An 18992-nucleotide genomic window follows, 5' to 3' on the forward strand; every position below is an offset into this window, starting at 1 on the left:
GAGCGTTAGCGATTGTCGTGTTGGCTAAGCGGCCTGAAAGCAAACTTTCAGATAATCGTATAGAAGTCCAACTTCAGGAGTTTTTAGAGTATTAGGTAGTTAGTACTTGTGAAGCAGACATAAAAATTAGTTACCTTCACGCGAACAGCATGAAAATTTTACTTGTCTCTCACGCCTGGTTCCAGGATATATTATTTTAACTAACTTACCCAGGTAGGTGATACTAAGTTTATAGAGAGTAAGATAGTCCCGGGGACTCATGACACGGATAAATTGTTACCACCTATTCAATTTTTCTCAAGAATTTTAATTTTTTTTTTCAAAGCAGACAGACTTCAAGCAGGTTTCAAATAAACGGCAATCTACAAAGTACTTGGCAAGTTTGTTTAAAATAAACAGCTAAATAACTAGGCGGATTAACATTCACATATCCGTTTGCAAATTGGTGTCGCCGTCGATCAGTTAGCTTTTGGCAGCACGTGGCGCCTCGAGGCGTTGGCCGCGCTCCAGGGCTTAGATAGCAATAACATAACGAGTTAACGAGAACAGGGACAATGTACGACATAACATGGCCCAATCGGCATAAACATATTCCAATTTTAATAAGACGGGTTTCACAGAAATAATACTATACTTCCCTATATATGATTAGATGCGTTCACAGAAGGGATTTTAAAATTAAAGCTCTTTATTAGTATCGATAGTAAGATCAACAGCCTACTGCAAGATTGATCAAAACGTTTCACCATGATATTAGTTAAATACATTTAGCTTAATATTCTATTTCGCTGTGTAAATAATAACACCTCAACTCTCCTGCCCATCACCTGTAGACCTGTACTGTACTACGACTGAAAAAGGATTAAAAATTAGATATCGAAATCGAGAAAAAGTGGAAAATATATACGAGTAGATACTTACCTAACACAAACCTGTTGAGTTTTTCATTTCTAAATGAATCCCAAGAAATATGATTCAAATTCCTGGGGCAAAACAATGTCTTGGGACATGACCCTACAACACATTTAATCCGCTTACATCGTATGCCAGTAACAAAAAACACATACCTATGCGAATTGAATTGTAAGAATGAGTTGACAAGGAACCTCCTCATTCCCTTGTGTTTAGAAACTATTACCAGACCGGTTTATTTGAATTTCAATACGTATACGACTGCTTTCTGTGTTGCTATGAGCCTTTATAGGATAATTGTATGTCATGGTACGATAGGGTTGCTTAAGAGTCCCCGGCAAGTTCTCCATACAAACGTATTAAGTAGTTACGCTCTCATTTTAAACTGAAACTTTGTACTTACAATAGGATAAGGTATAGTTGGTCAAGCAAATCTTGTATGCAAAAGGCATACAAAAAACGCATAAAAGGCGCATATGAAAAAGGCGCGAAATTCAAATTTTCTATGGGACGATATCCCTTCGCGCCTACATTTTTTAAATTTGCCGCCTTTTTCTACTGACAAGATTTGCTTGACCAAGTAAATATATCTGTTTATGTAGGTTCAGATACAATTGGTAAAAAAATACAGTGAATTTAAGTTTTTCATAGAAAACTGGTTTTTGCTCTATTTCGTTTATTTTACAACTGGAGCTATATAAACTAATTACAGGCATAGAATTACCTTATGTCATTGTATGTGCAAAGTTTTATTACAATCCCACACGTAGTTTTAAAATGAGAACGAAACTCCGTTTGTATGGGAAGGTGAAATTCGGCCGAGCTTGCCGGGGACATATGTATAGATACGAAGTAGTTTTCAATACTTATATGAATATAAATATAAACACCTACGCTCTTCATTATTGGGTGAGATGTGAACACCCGAAAGCATGCTGTCAAGTTTAAAAAAGGCACTACCAACGTAGCAGTCGTATAGTCGTAATAGCTAGGTATACCTATATATAGGTTAGGTACCAATTACACAAACCATTTTTATGCGATGAATTGCAATTCCAATTCTAAAAATTGGTAATTCCATTCATAACGTGTCCTTGCAATTTTGAAGCTCACTAGGGAAGATCAAAAACCTATATTTTAGTTAACAAATTTAATGAAAAGGCTGTGATAAATACGGGAGATATTAAAATTCGTATTGCATTGCATAAATCAAATCAAACTCCTGGACCGATAAAAAGTTTGAAGCAGGTTAGATTTTTTTGTCAAAATTCTACAATTGATATGAACTTAATATTTTACCGGTGTACCTTTTTTATTGAAATATGATTACTTAAATAATTTAACTAACATCATTTAATTAAGCATATACTTACATTAATTATTGGATCATTTTACTCCTTAACAAGTGTTTGTTTACACAGTAATGAAGGTAACTAGATTTGTTAAGTTTGTTTTTGGTTCTGGCTATTAGTGTGTAGCCATCCTAAATGATCTACAAATATTTATATAAATAACTTAAGTGAAAGAGAAAATGAATTATGTTGCAAAACTTCAGCTTAACTCACAATTTACCAGCTTGTTAAATATTGTTCAGAAGAACAATTCTTAACAAGACTCAAAAGTTAAAAATATCAAAAGCAAAAACAAAAAGGAAACGCAACAAACAAGCGTAAACGTTAAACTTTGGAACAAACATGAATTTCCTAACGATATTTTTGGTATAAATGTAAAAAGTTCATGGGCAATGCAATATAAGAGACTCATTTTAATTAAATTTGTATGATGTTGCGCATAACTAAATGAAACAGTCGCGAGAGTTGCCTCGCGGAAGTTGCCGCGGCTTCGCTCTTCGATGAGTTTTGTATGAACAAGTGCTTTGTGTACGTTTGTATTTACCCGACCGTGTAAAAATGAGAACCAGTGAGTTAGTTATAAAGAATTGCGCTTTAGGTATGTCGTAATGTCATATTTTATCGCATTTCTCTCCTATGGCGTCACCTGTCTGTAGCACGTTTTTAGGTAGAACATGTAAGGCATATGAAAATTATTGTCATAGTAATCAAACTATTTTCATATAATATTTACCTATGTAGTTGTAGGTCTACTCAAATAATAAAAATATACCTAATGGTAAACGAACACCTTCCCAAATTAATACCTATATATGATTCTGTCCTGATCTTTGATCACTGTTCATCAATTCCCGAGTTCTTTGACACGAAAACAGGGTCCATGTTTATAACGAGGATTTAATAGAAGAAGAAAGAAAGAAAGAAAATACATTTATTTGACGCCACAACATAGTACATAAAAAAAAGAAAAGCATGCAGACAAAAAAACATTTGGACGCCAAAAAGGATCCCCACTCAGCATAGTGCCGCGGCAAACCGTGGCGCTGGTTTTCTGTGGGGACCTGGCTTAATCTAAAAAATAATAATGGCGACACGTACGCCAACGACACACAAATAAAATTTACATTGACATAAAAATACAAACATTATTAAACAGAAAATTAAGACAAACAAAATATTAATAACCGCCTTTTTTAAATATATTTATAACGAAAGTTACAGAAAAACCCAACACCAGAACGAACTAAACTTAAGACTAAAACTAAAACAAAGACTAAAACTAAAACAAATCATCAAATTGCCGCGGAAATGTAAAAGTGTGTGTGATAAGTGTGCGAGTGAGTGACTGATATGTTACTGTGATGTCTGTAATTGAATTTGTAACAAGTGTGCACGACATTTCGATTTGAAGCCACTTAACGACTTCAGCGAACGGATTGGTGGAGGCAGGTCATTCCAGATCTTCGCAGCGGCGTGCCGGAAACAGCCACGAAAGGCCGCTGAGTGGTGACGAGGGCAGACAAGTTGCAGGTACCTAGATGACCTGACCTCCGAGGATCTGTAGTTATGAGCCCAGGTTAGCTTATCGTAAAGGTACGAGGGTATCTGGTGGTACACAATGCCAAACATAAGCGACGCTAAATGGACCTTTTGACGCGTGGACATCTTCAGAATGCAGTTCTTATTTATATATGGCGTTACGTGCGAGCGTGGAGGGATATCAAAACAATACCGTGCACAGGCATTTTGCACTCTTTGTATTAATCTCTGAGTACGCGATAGGAGGCGCGGCCCGTAAACTGTATCACAATAATCAAATCGTGAGAGAACAAGTGCATCGCATAACCTCACCCTAAGCTGAACACTAAGGAAGGATCTTATTTTATATAGAAGTTTCAGTCTATAAAAGCAATTTCGAACCACATTAAGCACATGTTTTTCAAACCTTAATTCTCCGTCCATAAGAAGCCCCAGGTTCTTACTCTCTTCAACACGTTCAAGAACATTACCGCCTATGTGCACTTCGAAATGACTTTCAGAAAGCTTTGCTATTTGTTGTTTTGTACCCAGTAACATGACTTTAGACTTTGTAGGGTTTAGTGCAAGTGCGTTTGCTTGTGACCATCCAGCAATGTGCTCGAGATCACCGTTTAACTTGCTAATTCCTGAGTCTATATTACTCAAACTACACGGAACGTACAGCTGTAAGTCGTCAGCGTAAATATGGTAGTTACAGTGTTTGATTGTATTTGTTATGTCACGGCTATATAATATAAATAATATTGGGCCTAAAATAGAGCCTTGCGGCACACCTCTAGATACCGGAAGTATTTCAGACACAACTGCTTTACCATTAGGGGCTTGAAGTTCAACTAGCTGGCTCCGATTGCTTAGGTAACTTGCAAACCATTTCAAGGTGTCCGTTTCGAAACCGTAATATGACAGCTTTGACAACAAGAGTGAAATATCGATGGTATCAAAAGCTCTGGAGAAGTCCAATAATGTAAGTATGGTACCTTGTCCCCGGTCCTGAGCTGCCAAAATATTATCAGTAACGTCGAGCAGAGCTGTTGCCGTCCCTCTGTTCTTACGAAAACCCGACTGATACACTGGTAATATATTATTTTTCTCTAAATAATCAGTTAATTGCTGACAAACAATTTTTTCCAGGACTTTAGAGAGACAAGGTAATATACTTATGGGTCTGAGATCTTTAATTTGAGTAGGGACAGAGATTTTCGGAATAGGACGCACCACGGCAACCTTCCAGGCATCGGGAAACTCATGAGCAGAAATAGATGTATTTATTATTAATGTAATAGCTGCCAAGGTACGAGGCAAAGTAAGAGTTAGCATGTCCAATGTGATCCCGTCGATTCCCTGAGCGTTAGACTTGAGGCTTCTAATTATCTTTAAGACTTGGCTTTCAGTAACTGGTTTTAAAGTAAACTGTGAAGAACTAAACCTATTGTACTCAAAATAAGTGAGGTGACTAATTTCAACTGGGTTATTATTTGGTAAATTAAGAAAATGTCGATTAATCATGTTTGGGTCATTGAAATGGTTTGGTAGTTGTTTCTCGTGTTCATTAAATATGTCATTTTTTAGGTTTTCCCACAATTTTTTAGAATTTTTAGCATAACAGTTCACTTTTTGAGAAAAATACGCACGCTTCTCATTACATAAGGCAGTTGCAACTAGAAGTTTGAGGTCCTTATAATACCGCCCATGCACCTCCGATCCTGTACGCTTATACTTTTTGTGAGCTTCGTTCCGTAGACTCATCATCTTCTTCACTGTTTGAGTAATCCAAGGACTATCCCGTGGCTTAATATATGTAGTTTTGCGAGGAGCATGCGCGTTAAATAGCGATATAAGGTAAAAGTTAAACAACTGCACCATTGAGCCAACAGTGGGCAAAGAAGCAATATCTTCCCATTTAATATTGTTCAGGTCCCGCTCAAAATCAGTTGTATTAATTTCCTTAAGCGGTCTATATGAAATAAATCTAGGAGCCGGTTTTTCCATTTTAATGTTGATTTTGCATGTAACAAATGCGTGCGCACTAAGGTCCGGTATATAGTCGACGCAAGTGTCAGATACCTGTGCATCGGTGCAAATAATACCTACCGTTTATATGTATAGTCTGGTTGTATGGCATGAGTCGATAAGTTTTCTCTCTGTGAAGGAAAACATCGCGTGGAAACCAGACTAATCCCAATACCTACGGTCCAATTTCCTTCTTGGTTGGAAGGTCTTATGGCAGTTGTTTTAGAAAAAACTAGTGCCTTTAAAAATCTTGAGAATACTACCCGAGTAGACGACGGGACAGGGCTATAAAGTCATAAGAGTATTAATTAAGATTTTTATGAAAAATGTATTTACAAAAAATATTGGCAATCTTGTTGATTCCTTTTTTAATTCTATTAAGTTTATAAGAAAGTGTATGCGCTCATTGTAAGTTACAATGGGTCGCTGCCGCTGACAAATATCTGCGGAGTTTGGGCGACAGCGGCAGCGCCTAGTTTCCGAAGTTGGCGGTACGTGTGCGGAATCCGCAGCAGCCCGGCGCGTGAGGATAGCTTCATTTTCATATTGATAGAGCTTTTCATGTGTATTATACGGAGTCGATATTAATCAAAGAATATTCGAGCAATTTATATATACCTGCTAGACCTACGGACGACGTATTTATGGAATTTAACTTCATGCAAGCAAAAATTTACTATGACAGTACCGCTCTATCTTATTATATCCTCTTTGATGCAAGTCATGTTAAGGATGACGGGCCGGGCCCTAGCCTAGGCGTCCGACATGTCATTTTATACGACGGCTGATCGGTGATCACGTGGTGCTTTCCATAGAAAACGAAGCGCCGGAAGCTCCGGCCCGTCCCCGGCCCGGTCTAGCGTGAGTCATCCTTTATGTGATGCCACGTTATCACATTCACGGAATATATCATAATATAGGGCACCGTGGCACCGGGCAAAGTGGAGATTGAGTAGGAAAGCCGACCCTGGCGCTAGGCTGGGAAAACGCTAGGTCAAAGAAGATAGGGCACGATATTGGTAGACCTATATCACCCCCGTGCCCCGTATCAGAGCCATCGCCAGGTATCAGAGTATCGCTTCACAATTATGCCTCACCCCACATTTAGCCACGTCAATGGGCAATCAGCGAAAATAATTCGTGTAGTTTTGAAAATTGGTATAGTTATACCTTGTGGTATCCAGATAAACATACTAAAAGTCCTCATGCTCTTGGTCGGTTTTATTTTATTTTTGATCAGCAGGTGACCAAACTTGCTTATTCTAAACTAAAAATTTGAGTTATGATGAACAACTACGAAAAAACGACGACATCTTTTATTGTCTTTTTTTTAACTTAAACACCCTGTAGCTCCTACAGTATTGATCGTAGAGTTAAAATAAATATGACATAATTTGTAGAAAAATTTTATGTAGAAACTTTTGTCCGAAGTAATTATCCTAAAAATGCTAAACTAATGCACAACCCCTACCCCCGAGGACTTTTAGTATGTTCATCTGAAGACAAGGTAACTATACCAATTTTCAAAACTACACGTATTATTTAATTTTCTTGAGCTAATTTGATAACTTTAACGATCAAGACCCGTAAGTAGTGTGTCCTGCGTGCCTAGCCAACGTGCCAACCGTTTACGCTCCGTAGTGTAGCGTAGTCATCTCTCTCTATCACTCTTTCATATTAGTGCGACAAAGACAGTTACGTTTCGTTCGCTACGGAGCGTAAACTATTGGCACGTTGGCTAGGCAGAAGTTAGAATAAAAAGCCGTGTGCGTATTTAAATATTTACACCCCTTCGAGCCACGTTTTCGAACCCCGTAACTTTTTTGGAGTCCACTCCAGATCGTTTGGTATACAAATACTTAATACTTAAATGCTCGTAGCCTGTGGCACAATAGCTTTCCCGAAAATGCTTAGTAGAGGCAAAACGACAATGTGATTAGCGGTAAATGGGTTAGAGAGAATGAACCTCCCATGATTAGTGAGGAAATCATTATGAAGTTATCGTTACTGCTCAAATGTATTAAATTAACCAATATGTATTTTAAAATTGAATTTTATTAGGGTTCCGTACCTCAAAAGGAAAAAACGGAACCCTTATATTATAGGATCACTCGTGCGTCTGTCTGTCTGTCTGTCCGTCTGTCACAGCCTATTTTCTCCGAAACTACTAGACCAATTAAGTTGAAATTTGGTATACATATGTAAGTTTGTGACCCAAAGACGGCCATGTAACGTAAACAAATGAATTAAAAATGAAATGATGAATGAATGTTGAATGATGTTTGGAAATGAGAAAATTAAAAAACAAAGTTTTTCAAGCTGTATCGTGTTACATATCAAATGAAAGAGCTCATTGTGAGAATCTCAATTATATTTTTTTATTAATTGTAGGATAAACAGTTTAGAAGTTATTCAAGAAAATAGGCAAATAATGACCATTCCCCCTGTATCTCCAAAACTACTGGGTCTAAAATTTTGAAAAAAAATCACTAAATAGATCTTTACCTATAGATCACAGGAAAACCTATTAGAAATGTGCAGTCAACCGTGAGTCGGACTTAATTACTTAGTTTTTGATCCGATCCCTACGACTTTTTAAAGACATTTCACTCGCGTTTCACATAAAAAATACATTGTTTAAATTGTGTAATGTACGGAACCCTTGGAATGCGAGTCCGACTCGCACTTGGCCGGTTTTTTTTTTCATTTCAAAATGCTTTGAAACTTAAATGTCACAATTGTAACACATGTCATCAAGTGAAGAATGTCTAATTGAACGAAACAACTGCTTAACTAAATCACAAATTAAATTGATACGGTTCAGCGCATATTAAATTCCTCGTGACCTAAACAAACAAAACTGTAGACTGCGATGCGAAATGAATAAAATTACGGCACTAGGAAGCCGATTCTCTTTTAACAGTTATGATTAGATTGTGTATTTTTATAGAATCTGTATGTCAATAGGCACGACATAGTGATACTGAAATATTTATTGACCATCTTGTAACTTACCTATGTTGAACAAACAAATAAATCTTTGAATCTTTAATATGGTTTTCATCTTGACGACGACGACTGACGTGAGCACCAATCAGCGTTAGCGGCTCACGCTGATTAAATTATTAAATGCATTTCACTCGGAGTTATTGTTATTGGCGCGTGAGTGAGATGCCTGACACGATTCAGGGTAGTATCAAAATTAGAAGAGATCCATAAACTGAAATAAATGGTGATGATGATGCTGATGGTTTCCAGCTCAGGACACTGGAGGTTTTGGTCATTTTTTCCTTCGTATATGACATTTATTTCAGTTTATAGTTTAAATTGCTCTCTCAATACAAACGGTTACTACAGGCACATCTATTAGCCAAGCAGAGCGAAGGATACCCTCCCTCCTAACAACGGTGATTCATGCAAACAGATCACACAAACATACACAAACACACACACACACACACACACACACACACACACACACACACACACACACACACACACACACACACACACACACACACACACACACACACACACACACACACACACACACACACACACACACACACACACACACACACACACACACACACACACACACACACACACACACACACAGGCACTCACATAACCCCGAGCATTCCTAATGTCTAGTTATTATTTTTATTAAAATGTCATGTTGTGTCCTTATGTTATAAGTTTCCATTTTGTAATTTAACTTGTTATTATTATCTTCAATTGTTCCTATTTTAATGACCATAGCGTCAATTGTACTTAATTACGAGCACAGATGTTATCATTGTAATTGATATAGTTAATAATTATGCTACCCTCCGGCCGTCCTAGTCTGGGACCGGTCTGAAAACCAGGGCCGGGCATCTCGGCCCGGCACACGCTGAGACTGGAAACCCTTTGCCCAATTGATTGTACTTACGTATAAATTCAAAGTCAAAGTCAAAGTCAATATAATCTTTATTCAAATAGGCCTAGCAACAAGCACTTTTAAATTGTCAAGTTTTAAATATTATCTTAATCTAAATATCAGAGCAATTTATTGATGCAGTTATTATTATTCTTAAAAACATTGAATTATTATAGATATTAATAATTGTTTTTTCTTATTCTTGTTTTATGTAATTTTATTTTATTTTCTTTTGTACTTTTATTTCATTTTCTTTTGTACTTGATAATGTGGCAATAAACAATTCTTATTCTTATTCTTAAATATTAGTGTGTCTACTTGAAAAAACACAAATTAAAATATTTTCATAGAAAATAATTTAATTTGTTCTTAGAGTGTTAGAGTAGTTGAAATCCATATCAAATTGTTGAAACAGAATCAGCCTCCCACTCCAGACGAAGCTTGGCCTTTTGTTACCTAATAAATAAAGGTGATGATGAAGTGGTATTATTAGTTGTATTGTAGTAGTCGCAAATATGTATTTGATAACGATCCTCATTCATATTAATTAAATTCCAGCCTATGATTGCTTACTGATTTGTAGGAATTGATAATTATGTAGGTAAGTTTAGGTGGCCCAAACCAAACATACGTTGAGAAAAAAGTTTAACTGCAGCATCATGCAGCATCACCATGCTGCAGTTAAACTTTTACCAACACACATATATATAATTTTAACAAAAGTTTGTGATTGTGTACAAAAGCTACAGGAGAATATTTGGAAGATACATAATACGTTTTATTTTAATAAAATTATTATAGTTTAAAATTTTTATAACATGTTGTAAAAGACGTGTAAGTGAGAAAAAATTCCTGAAAATTCTTTGTCAATGTATTTTTGGGCTAGCTGTATGTGGGTCAATGTACAGTCAGCAAACAAAAAGACATAAGTACCTCTTTATTGTTTTGGGAATGGCAGTGTGTGTGCAGGTCATTTGAACATCTCACCCGCTTAGTTACTTCTGATGCTGACTGTACCAATTTAAAGATCGTTGCACGTGTGAGAAACAAAAATGTATTTTTGAAGTTCGTTTCACATTTTTTTATACCAGTGGCAAACCCCCATCCATGACTCCGCCATTTTGAAAAGATTCTAAAACTGGATGAACAAAAAAATCCATAAAACTCGAACACGCTTACAAAAATTCACGGGAATCCGTTGGAAAAATTTATTTTTTTGCCCAAGCTGGCACGGAGACGCTTGGAGCTTCACCCATATTTCACTCTCGTTCGGTCAGTAACAAACGATTAGGCAGTTTTTTAATTTATTTTGGTAGGTACCTAAAAAGAAATAAGTATATAAAAGTAAGGCACGAGTAGGTCAGGCGCGGCTCGCGTCGGAGACACTGACTCGGCTCGGTTGAGTTTCGCTCGCGGACCGCTGAAACTTTACCTACTACGTGACTTGCATTTGCGTTGCGTATAAATCGACCACTTTAAGCACACTGGTCTGACTAAATAGTGGTATTTTTTAGAAAATATCTCTTGTAGATAGAATTTAGCATAAAATATTAATGTATATATTGCAAAAATGCATGTTGTGATACATTAATATAGTTAGTTTATAAAAATATATTTCTACTTACTAAATCATTTATTTATATAATAGATATATACCTACAGTAACTGTAATTGTTGCAGCAGGTCGCTGTACATATGTTGTGTCGAGTATCGGTGATTTGTTCAGTCTATTGTTTTTTAGACTTCATTCTTTGGTTCGTCCATAGTTTGCTTAAATATCTGGGAGACCGAGCTTTGCTCGGAAAACATATAAAAACTCAAAAATGCGCGTTTTTCCAGAGATAAGACCTAGCTAGATCGATCGATCGAAAATTTCAAATCGTCAGATTAAGGTTTAACATAATTGTGGGACATCAATTTGAACCTGTCTGTATAAATAATCTGACACGCTCGAGTATTTCAAGATGGCATTTTTTTTGCAACTTTGTGACTCTGCCATTTGCTTACGGCTCGCTGAAATCGTCAGATTATTGAAATAAACACTTTTGTAGGGTCCATTTAACAACCCCTTTGAATATCTGATGCGCTCGAGTAAATCATTTTTTTCCAAATTTTCTACCCTTCCGTATGACCAATTGACCACCCTGCCTATGTAACCCGGAAGATTAACATACCCTTGTTATCAGAGACATGTTGCGCGACTCACACTACCAATATCTGACGCGCTCGAGTAACTCCACATGGTGGTTTTTTTACATTTTAAAAAATATGTAGACCTTTTCCTGCTCACTAAAAACAAAATATTTTTTTATAAAAATGTTTTCTTCCTTTCATCTAATCTTTCGATTCCAATAGGGCTCTATGCCGCTCGAGTTACTACACATTTAGCATCGTCGCCTCCCCTACTACTAGAATAGACTTACATAATAGATATATCAATCGTCGGTAGGTTACCACAGTTCTATGATATGTAAATAGGGTGACATCTACCGAAACTCTTGTGTACTAGCATAAGTACTCGATAGCTTAGTTTAGGTATGACAGTATATGTAATAGTTCATAACTAATCCGTAGTGTGGCGCTGTACGATAGCTATATAAGAACCTACTTGTCTGTATGTACGATCACTTTTTTCAACCAGACTTCTACTTAACATTAAACTTATAATTTATTTTGCTTGCTTGCTTTTATTTGACCGCCATTACCTCCACGCTAGACAGTTAGTTACAAGTTAGGTCCATGTACTAATTAAGCTAACTATGGACGAAACAAAGAATGAAGTCTACAAAAACAGTAGACTGAACAATAATATCGGTTTTGGCGATCCCTACATCGAGTAGTTGAGTTACAGCACACAGGCCAGGACAGCTGTACGTCCGCTAACTTATCTAATTACCGCAAACAGAAGACGCCCGTCCTTAAGGCGAGTTCCGTCCGAGGCGACGAGTAGTTATTATTATTACTTACCCGTTACTTCATTACGACGCCCCAAATTACAGTAGGTAAACTTAAACATAATGTCATTGGACTGTTTAACGTCTAAATTATAGAAATAGAAAACAGGTAGCGACGCATGTAGTGTAGAACTCGACTCCCATCGACTTGACCTGCTTGCGATCCTGTGAGAGTGTGAGGAAGCAATCTGGTAGAATAAGATTCTAATTCATCTATATTTTATTTTCTCATCATGTTCATTTTATATTTTCAAAGCCCGGTTTGACCAGTCTAGAAATCAGAAATCAGACTGTTTATTTGCTTAAAACATGGTCAGTACATAAATAGGTAATCAAAATCACTTGAGATTACATAAATGTCAAAATCTAATGAAATTAGCTTTACAGCTGTTCACACAAGGTTTTCAGTTTTTAAAAATCATAGTTAATATTTGTTAAAACTTGTAGGTATGTAATGAAAATAATTATGAGAATATTGAAACTGCGAACAATTCTAGAAACCAAAGGTGAACTAGCAACGCCCGGGCTTCTGTAACGAGCGTCAGACAAACTCGAGGGGTAAAGTAAACATTCCCGAGTGAGCCGAATTTTTCATCACTCGCGACGAAGACAATAGATGATTATGATGCTAGCGGGATGAAATAACACGCAGTTTTGTTCATAAAACAATACTGGCGAACCATAGACACAACGTAGGCTTCATTATTTTACTTGAAACATGCCTGTTTGGTTGCCGGTAAATGTTGAAAAAATATTGCAGTGCGCCGAGAAATAGGCGAGTTTACTTTCAATCTGCTGAAAGCCAAGTTGACCCGATTCTATACAGCCGCCCTGATATCATATTTGCCGTGATAGCGTTTTCGATATATTTTCACTTAGTTTCAAATGATTTTGCGAAACATATTTCGGTTCTTGGGTTCAAAATTAAGGCGTTGAACGGTACTCAAATTAAATATATCTGATTCAACAAAATGACAGAACTACCTACCTTAGGTTGCTACCATATGGTTACTTTTGTAATTCAATATGTCGCCTCTGTCAGAGCCATATTTTATCAATATACTTATGTTACATATTTATAAATTAATTAATGGAAAGCATGCATGCTATGCGCTATAAAAGTACTTAGTATTTGCACACTACCTCTTCCGTATAATGACTATATACCTACTCATACATCAACTGGGTATGTGTATTATCCATTCACAAAATCGTTAAAATCTATGTTAGTGTTAGTAGCAAACCGTATTATGAAAACATAAGCAGCTTTAAATAAAAAAGGATGAACCGTGTATAAATGGCGGGCTGCGGCTGGATCAGAGCCCATCAAAAGCTCCTGATAAATGACTTGTAGGTGAATTTAACGCGCACACAGCGCCCTCTATATCAGATGCCTCTCACACAAATGGCTGCACCACTTTATTCATAAATCACATTGACTGAGCCAACATGCGAGCAAATCGAAAAATATGCTCAATATAGATATCGCGCCATTAGAATGCGAGCAGGGAATTACTCCTGCCTCCGCCGCCGTAATTCACATGTGAATCGCGGCGTTATTGAGTTTTATTTTGATTTTACAACCAGATAATAAAGAAAATATTTATCCTAGGTAGGTACATCTTCCCTGTAGTACAATGGAATGGAGTCAGATCGAGCTTTAAATTCAAACAATTTTGTTGAGGCTGAAAAAAGCCAGGGGTTCTTTATAAAATGAAAAGCATCCGCATACCTACCCGTCGTCGCCTCTTATTGAAGGTTGTCAATACAACCAAAAAAACTAATATATGTACCTTTTACAGATTTACAGCTGCTAGTGTAGCAGACTTAAATATCACCATAGGCACTATCAAGGAAACGACAAACGACATCGACAGAACAATCTGCGATAACGGAAAAAGGTTATTTTCTCGGACGGCAACTTGGTGGATTGTTGCTTGACTCAATTTTAAAGTTTATTGCACTGAGAAAGTGCATTGCAGTGACAAAGTTTAGCTTTTTGATAATTTTTCTAATCTCTAAAATATGATGTAATGTAGAATATTATCCAACTATATACAATATTTTAAGGGAAATTTGTAAAGTGCCAGTGCCAACGTTATTAACTATATCGTACCTAATCATATCTAAGATGTATCTTAAGTATATCGAGGAGCGCGAACGTATAACGTATTCCATTGAGGCAAATAGGCAGATATACTTCATCGATTATGTAATATTCCAACCTGAAACTAACTTCCAACGCAGTCCGGCAGTGATGGGCGCTGTTCTAGGATTAGATTGTTGTTAGGATTTTAGGCGTTTGATCGGCGTTGAATACATATAACAATGAGGTATATCTATGCATATATTTTGCTACCGTCGTTCACTAATAGTCTCAAAATAAGATATCTGATTTTGTGAATTACTTTTAATTAAAGATATTAATGACTTTAACAAATTGATTTACTTACTAATAGACGCCTTTATTTACCATTACCTATTGTAATATCAGTCCAAATCTGGCACCAACCCAATATAAATTAGGTAATTACTATATAATTACATTACAAAATAGAGTTGATTATATTGTTTACACGATTAAGGAAGTACTCGTATGTGTAGTAATATTATACATATATGGGGTATCATGTGATAAAAGCATCCACACTAATCCATTTTATTCCTTATATTATACCAGAATACAATTAATAGAACTTCTGCTTTATTAAAAGTGTCAATGTCCCGAAATTCAAAGGCACACCTAACACTAACTACATACGTATTTCCAACAAAAACATCATGATTCACCCTATCTGCCAACATTCCTCAGTCCATAAATCCGTAAATACAAACCTCAGTTAGCGGGTGTCAAAGTCCTAGCAACGGATCACCGGCATCCGGTTAAACCGGACCGCGTAAATACAAGAACGAAAATAGCAAATTTAACGTGGTTCCGTATCGAATATTCATGCAGTGTCAAAGTTGTTGCTTTTGTATCCGGTTCTGAGAACTCAGGCATAAAATAATTTTATGCCTGAGTTCTCAGAACCTATTAGGGCTGTCTCATGCCTAGGTAGGTCAATACATAGGCATCGCCATTTAGTGTGGGAATAAAGCTAGCCTTATGGGCACCCTTCCGCAGGGGATAGACCTGGGCCTGTGGACCTATGATAGGTGGGTATATGTTTTATTTTATTAAATATAATATATTTAGTTTATATACAATTTAGTTTATACATAATTATAATTAATGTATTTTGTAGCCCTTAGTATAAATGTGGGATATTTTAGTTCAGTTTCAAATGTTTTCCATTTAAAACGTAAGCTGATTTTACCGCGCTCATGTAATGCATCGTTGCGTGTTTAAACCGTAAGTAGCGTAAAATCAGGCTGGAATTTTATTTATATTTGACGAATCGTGTGTGCTGAAAGGATTAATGAATAAAAAAACTATAAGAAGAACTACAAATTCACCACGCATTTCACTGCAAAGCATAGCCGTCATAGCTCTACGGTTACAAAGTAAGCCGTACCACAGAATAACTAATAGTACTACCGTGTTAATACACGATCAAGCGCGCAAAAATATGGTTTCGTTGTGATTTTAGCCAAGTGACAAGTAATAAGTAGCCCTTCCTAAAGAAAAATTTAAAGCAAATTGTTAGTACGCCTGCGACGCAGCTTGTTGTAGTTAGTTGCACGATGGCAAGCAATGGGTCCATTTAATGTCTAATCTCAATAATCGGCGCACGAACTACTTTTTTAATTACTGCCACCTGCTGAAGCCGTCAGGTCCTGAGGAAAACTAAACCCGGCTCTGTTCAGGCCGGTTTCCCCTCGCTCTTTCTTTATACATAAACAATTATAACTAGACTGGACTTATATTGACCGGGATATAATATAGAACGTGATTACCTTTTGTATTTTGTTTGTATAACTATACTGCTTATATTTCCGAATACTTTAAAACGTTAATGAGGGTATCGTGCTTATAACGTGGATGATTCATAAATTTGACAATAAGCCCTCATTCATGCAATTATCAGGATTAATCAACGGAAAATAATTAAATGTCGGGTTCATGAATATGTCAAACTAGGCTATAGTGGCTATAATAGACAACAGCAATAACGGACACTCAATATTGAGTGAACATTACGCTGATTGCAACTCCCGGGAGTTTTATCCTCACTGAAGTTTAGTACAAATTTTAATGACAACGAATCAGAATAAGTATTAGTATATCACGACTATGCATGTAACTAATACAACTAGGTATCTAGTAGCCCCCACGACTTGGTCCGCGAGTTTCCAATTCCTAAAGTAAGTCCAAGCTAATTCTGCAATATGTTTGATAGCACAGACTGTGAAAGTGTTATTTTAAACATCATAATTTCAATGGACATTTGAAGTTTATGATAATACTACCACCCTCTGTGCTATTTAGCAATACATGTGCGTGTACGCGTGCGCGTGTAAAAAAATATACCTACACCAGAGGTTCTGAATATAAGAAAGATATAAAATAAATTATTAAATCATTATAAAAAAAACCATCTAATACTTAAGAATATTTAAGTGAACACATAGACAGACCCCACGTTTCAAAAACACAAACCGACATACTTAATCATAAACAAATTATACCAACATGATATAAAATTTTATTAATTATGACAGTCTATAAAAACCTGATATGTCATTTACGAAAGAAAAAGTGACTAAGACCTCCAATGCCAGACGTCAGACCAAATTCCTCGAGTATGCAATCTTTTTTTAGTCCATAACACCTACCTATATATTAGGTATGTATATACCTTTTGTATCTCTAGTACCAATGTAGTTATTAGTGTGAAAGAAATTCATAACAATTGATTTATTATATTTCCTCTAAATAACTATGCATCATTTGCATGCAATAATTTAGTTTGAGACAGCACATAAAACAACGTACATACTTACATACTCATAGTCTTTGCTACCAACAACCTACCTGCCTTAAGATAACCCTCACCCCATTCCAATACAAGCCCTCTAATTTCCGCGGCGGAACCCTAAAAATCAACTTTCAAGTCTCATCTGTATACCGCGACGCGTTGTCGTGACAGAAAAAGCCCTCCATCAATCTGCCGCAAACCTATTTCCTAACACATTCCCGTCGTCCTTTCATATCGTGCGACTTGACATTTCAGATATTGCCGAACATATTATACGTCTATATTCACCGCATATTCTTTCGCGGCGAAATGAAAATAATACCTATTGAGTAACATGCTACTTTGAAACAAAATAGGCTCCGAATGGATTGGTGTTAGAACTACTCATTCCCCGACTGACTTACTCGTAGCAGGGAGGGTTTTGCTTTTAGAGTATATGATTATTTGCATCATTGTAGGTTTGTTCGCCTATTCCTGCGGCAACTCCCAACAGTCCCTTGGTGAGCGCCATCGCGACCACAGACTAAATCGCTGTTAACAAATCTAAAAATATTATTTGTGGTATTTTCTATAAAAAGGGACCTTATTGTCGATGGCGCTTGCGCCATTATAAACGTTGCTCCGATATAAATACGATGCCGCGCGACGGTGTGCGGCGTAAGCGCCATCGACAATAAGGTCCCTTTTCATAGAAAATGCCCCATTTAAATAATAAAATTAATAAGTCAAGTTAAGTTATTATGTCAAGTTTTTCGATATCTTGTATTTAAGATTGAAAGTTTATTTATAGGCCAGGCAATAAGAAGGTTTATAGGGAAATGTTTGGTGACCGCTACTCACTCAGGCACTGTTAGTGCTTGAAAATGGAGACCTAGGCTCTCCGAAACATGTCGCGCGAAGTGACTAAAAATACGTGAGTGAAACCGCTAAGTTAGCTATGCTTGGAACACAATTTTTGACTCCGTAACTTTGTTTGGAATGGTTATATGAAAATATCAAAAGTCCCCGGCCGTAGCCTTTGAGGTGGGGAGAGAGGCGGATAAGAAGGTTTTTCACATATCTTGGAAACTTTGCATCTTAGCGACATGACTACTGAGACAAACCGAAAGCTGATTAAATTTGCTACAAGTATAATTTAGTCAAGTTTTTTTATATCTTGAATAGTTTTCGGGATATCCTCTCTTGAAAGTTTGTTTGGGGCTCTCAATTTTATATTGTTTTAGATATCGATATAAAATTGAGATGAGAATCACCTTTAATTTTGTAAAAGTTGCCATGTCGCTAAGACGCATAGTTTCCGAGATCCCCCCGGCTCAAGGGCTACGGCCGGAGACTTTTGATTTGTTCACCTTCTAACTAGTCCAAACAAAGTTCCGAAGTTAAA

Source organism: Cydia strobilella, chromosome 7 (genome assembly GCF_947568885.1).
Source record: "Cydia strobilella chromosome 7, ilCydStro3.1, whole genome shotgun sequence".
NCBI classification, from domain to species: domain Eukaryota; kingdom Metazoa; phylum Arthropoda; class Insecta; order Lepidoptera; family Tortricidae; genus Cydia; species Cydia strobilella.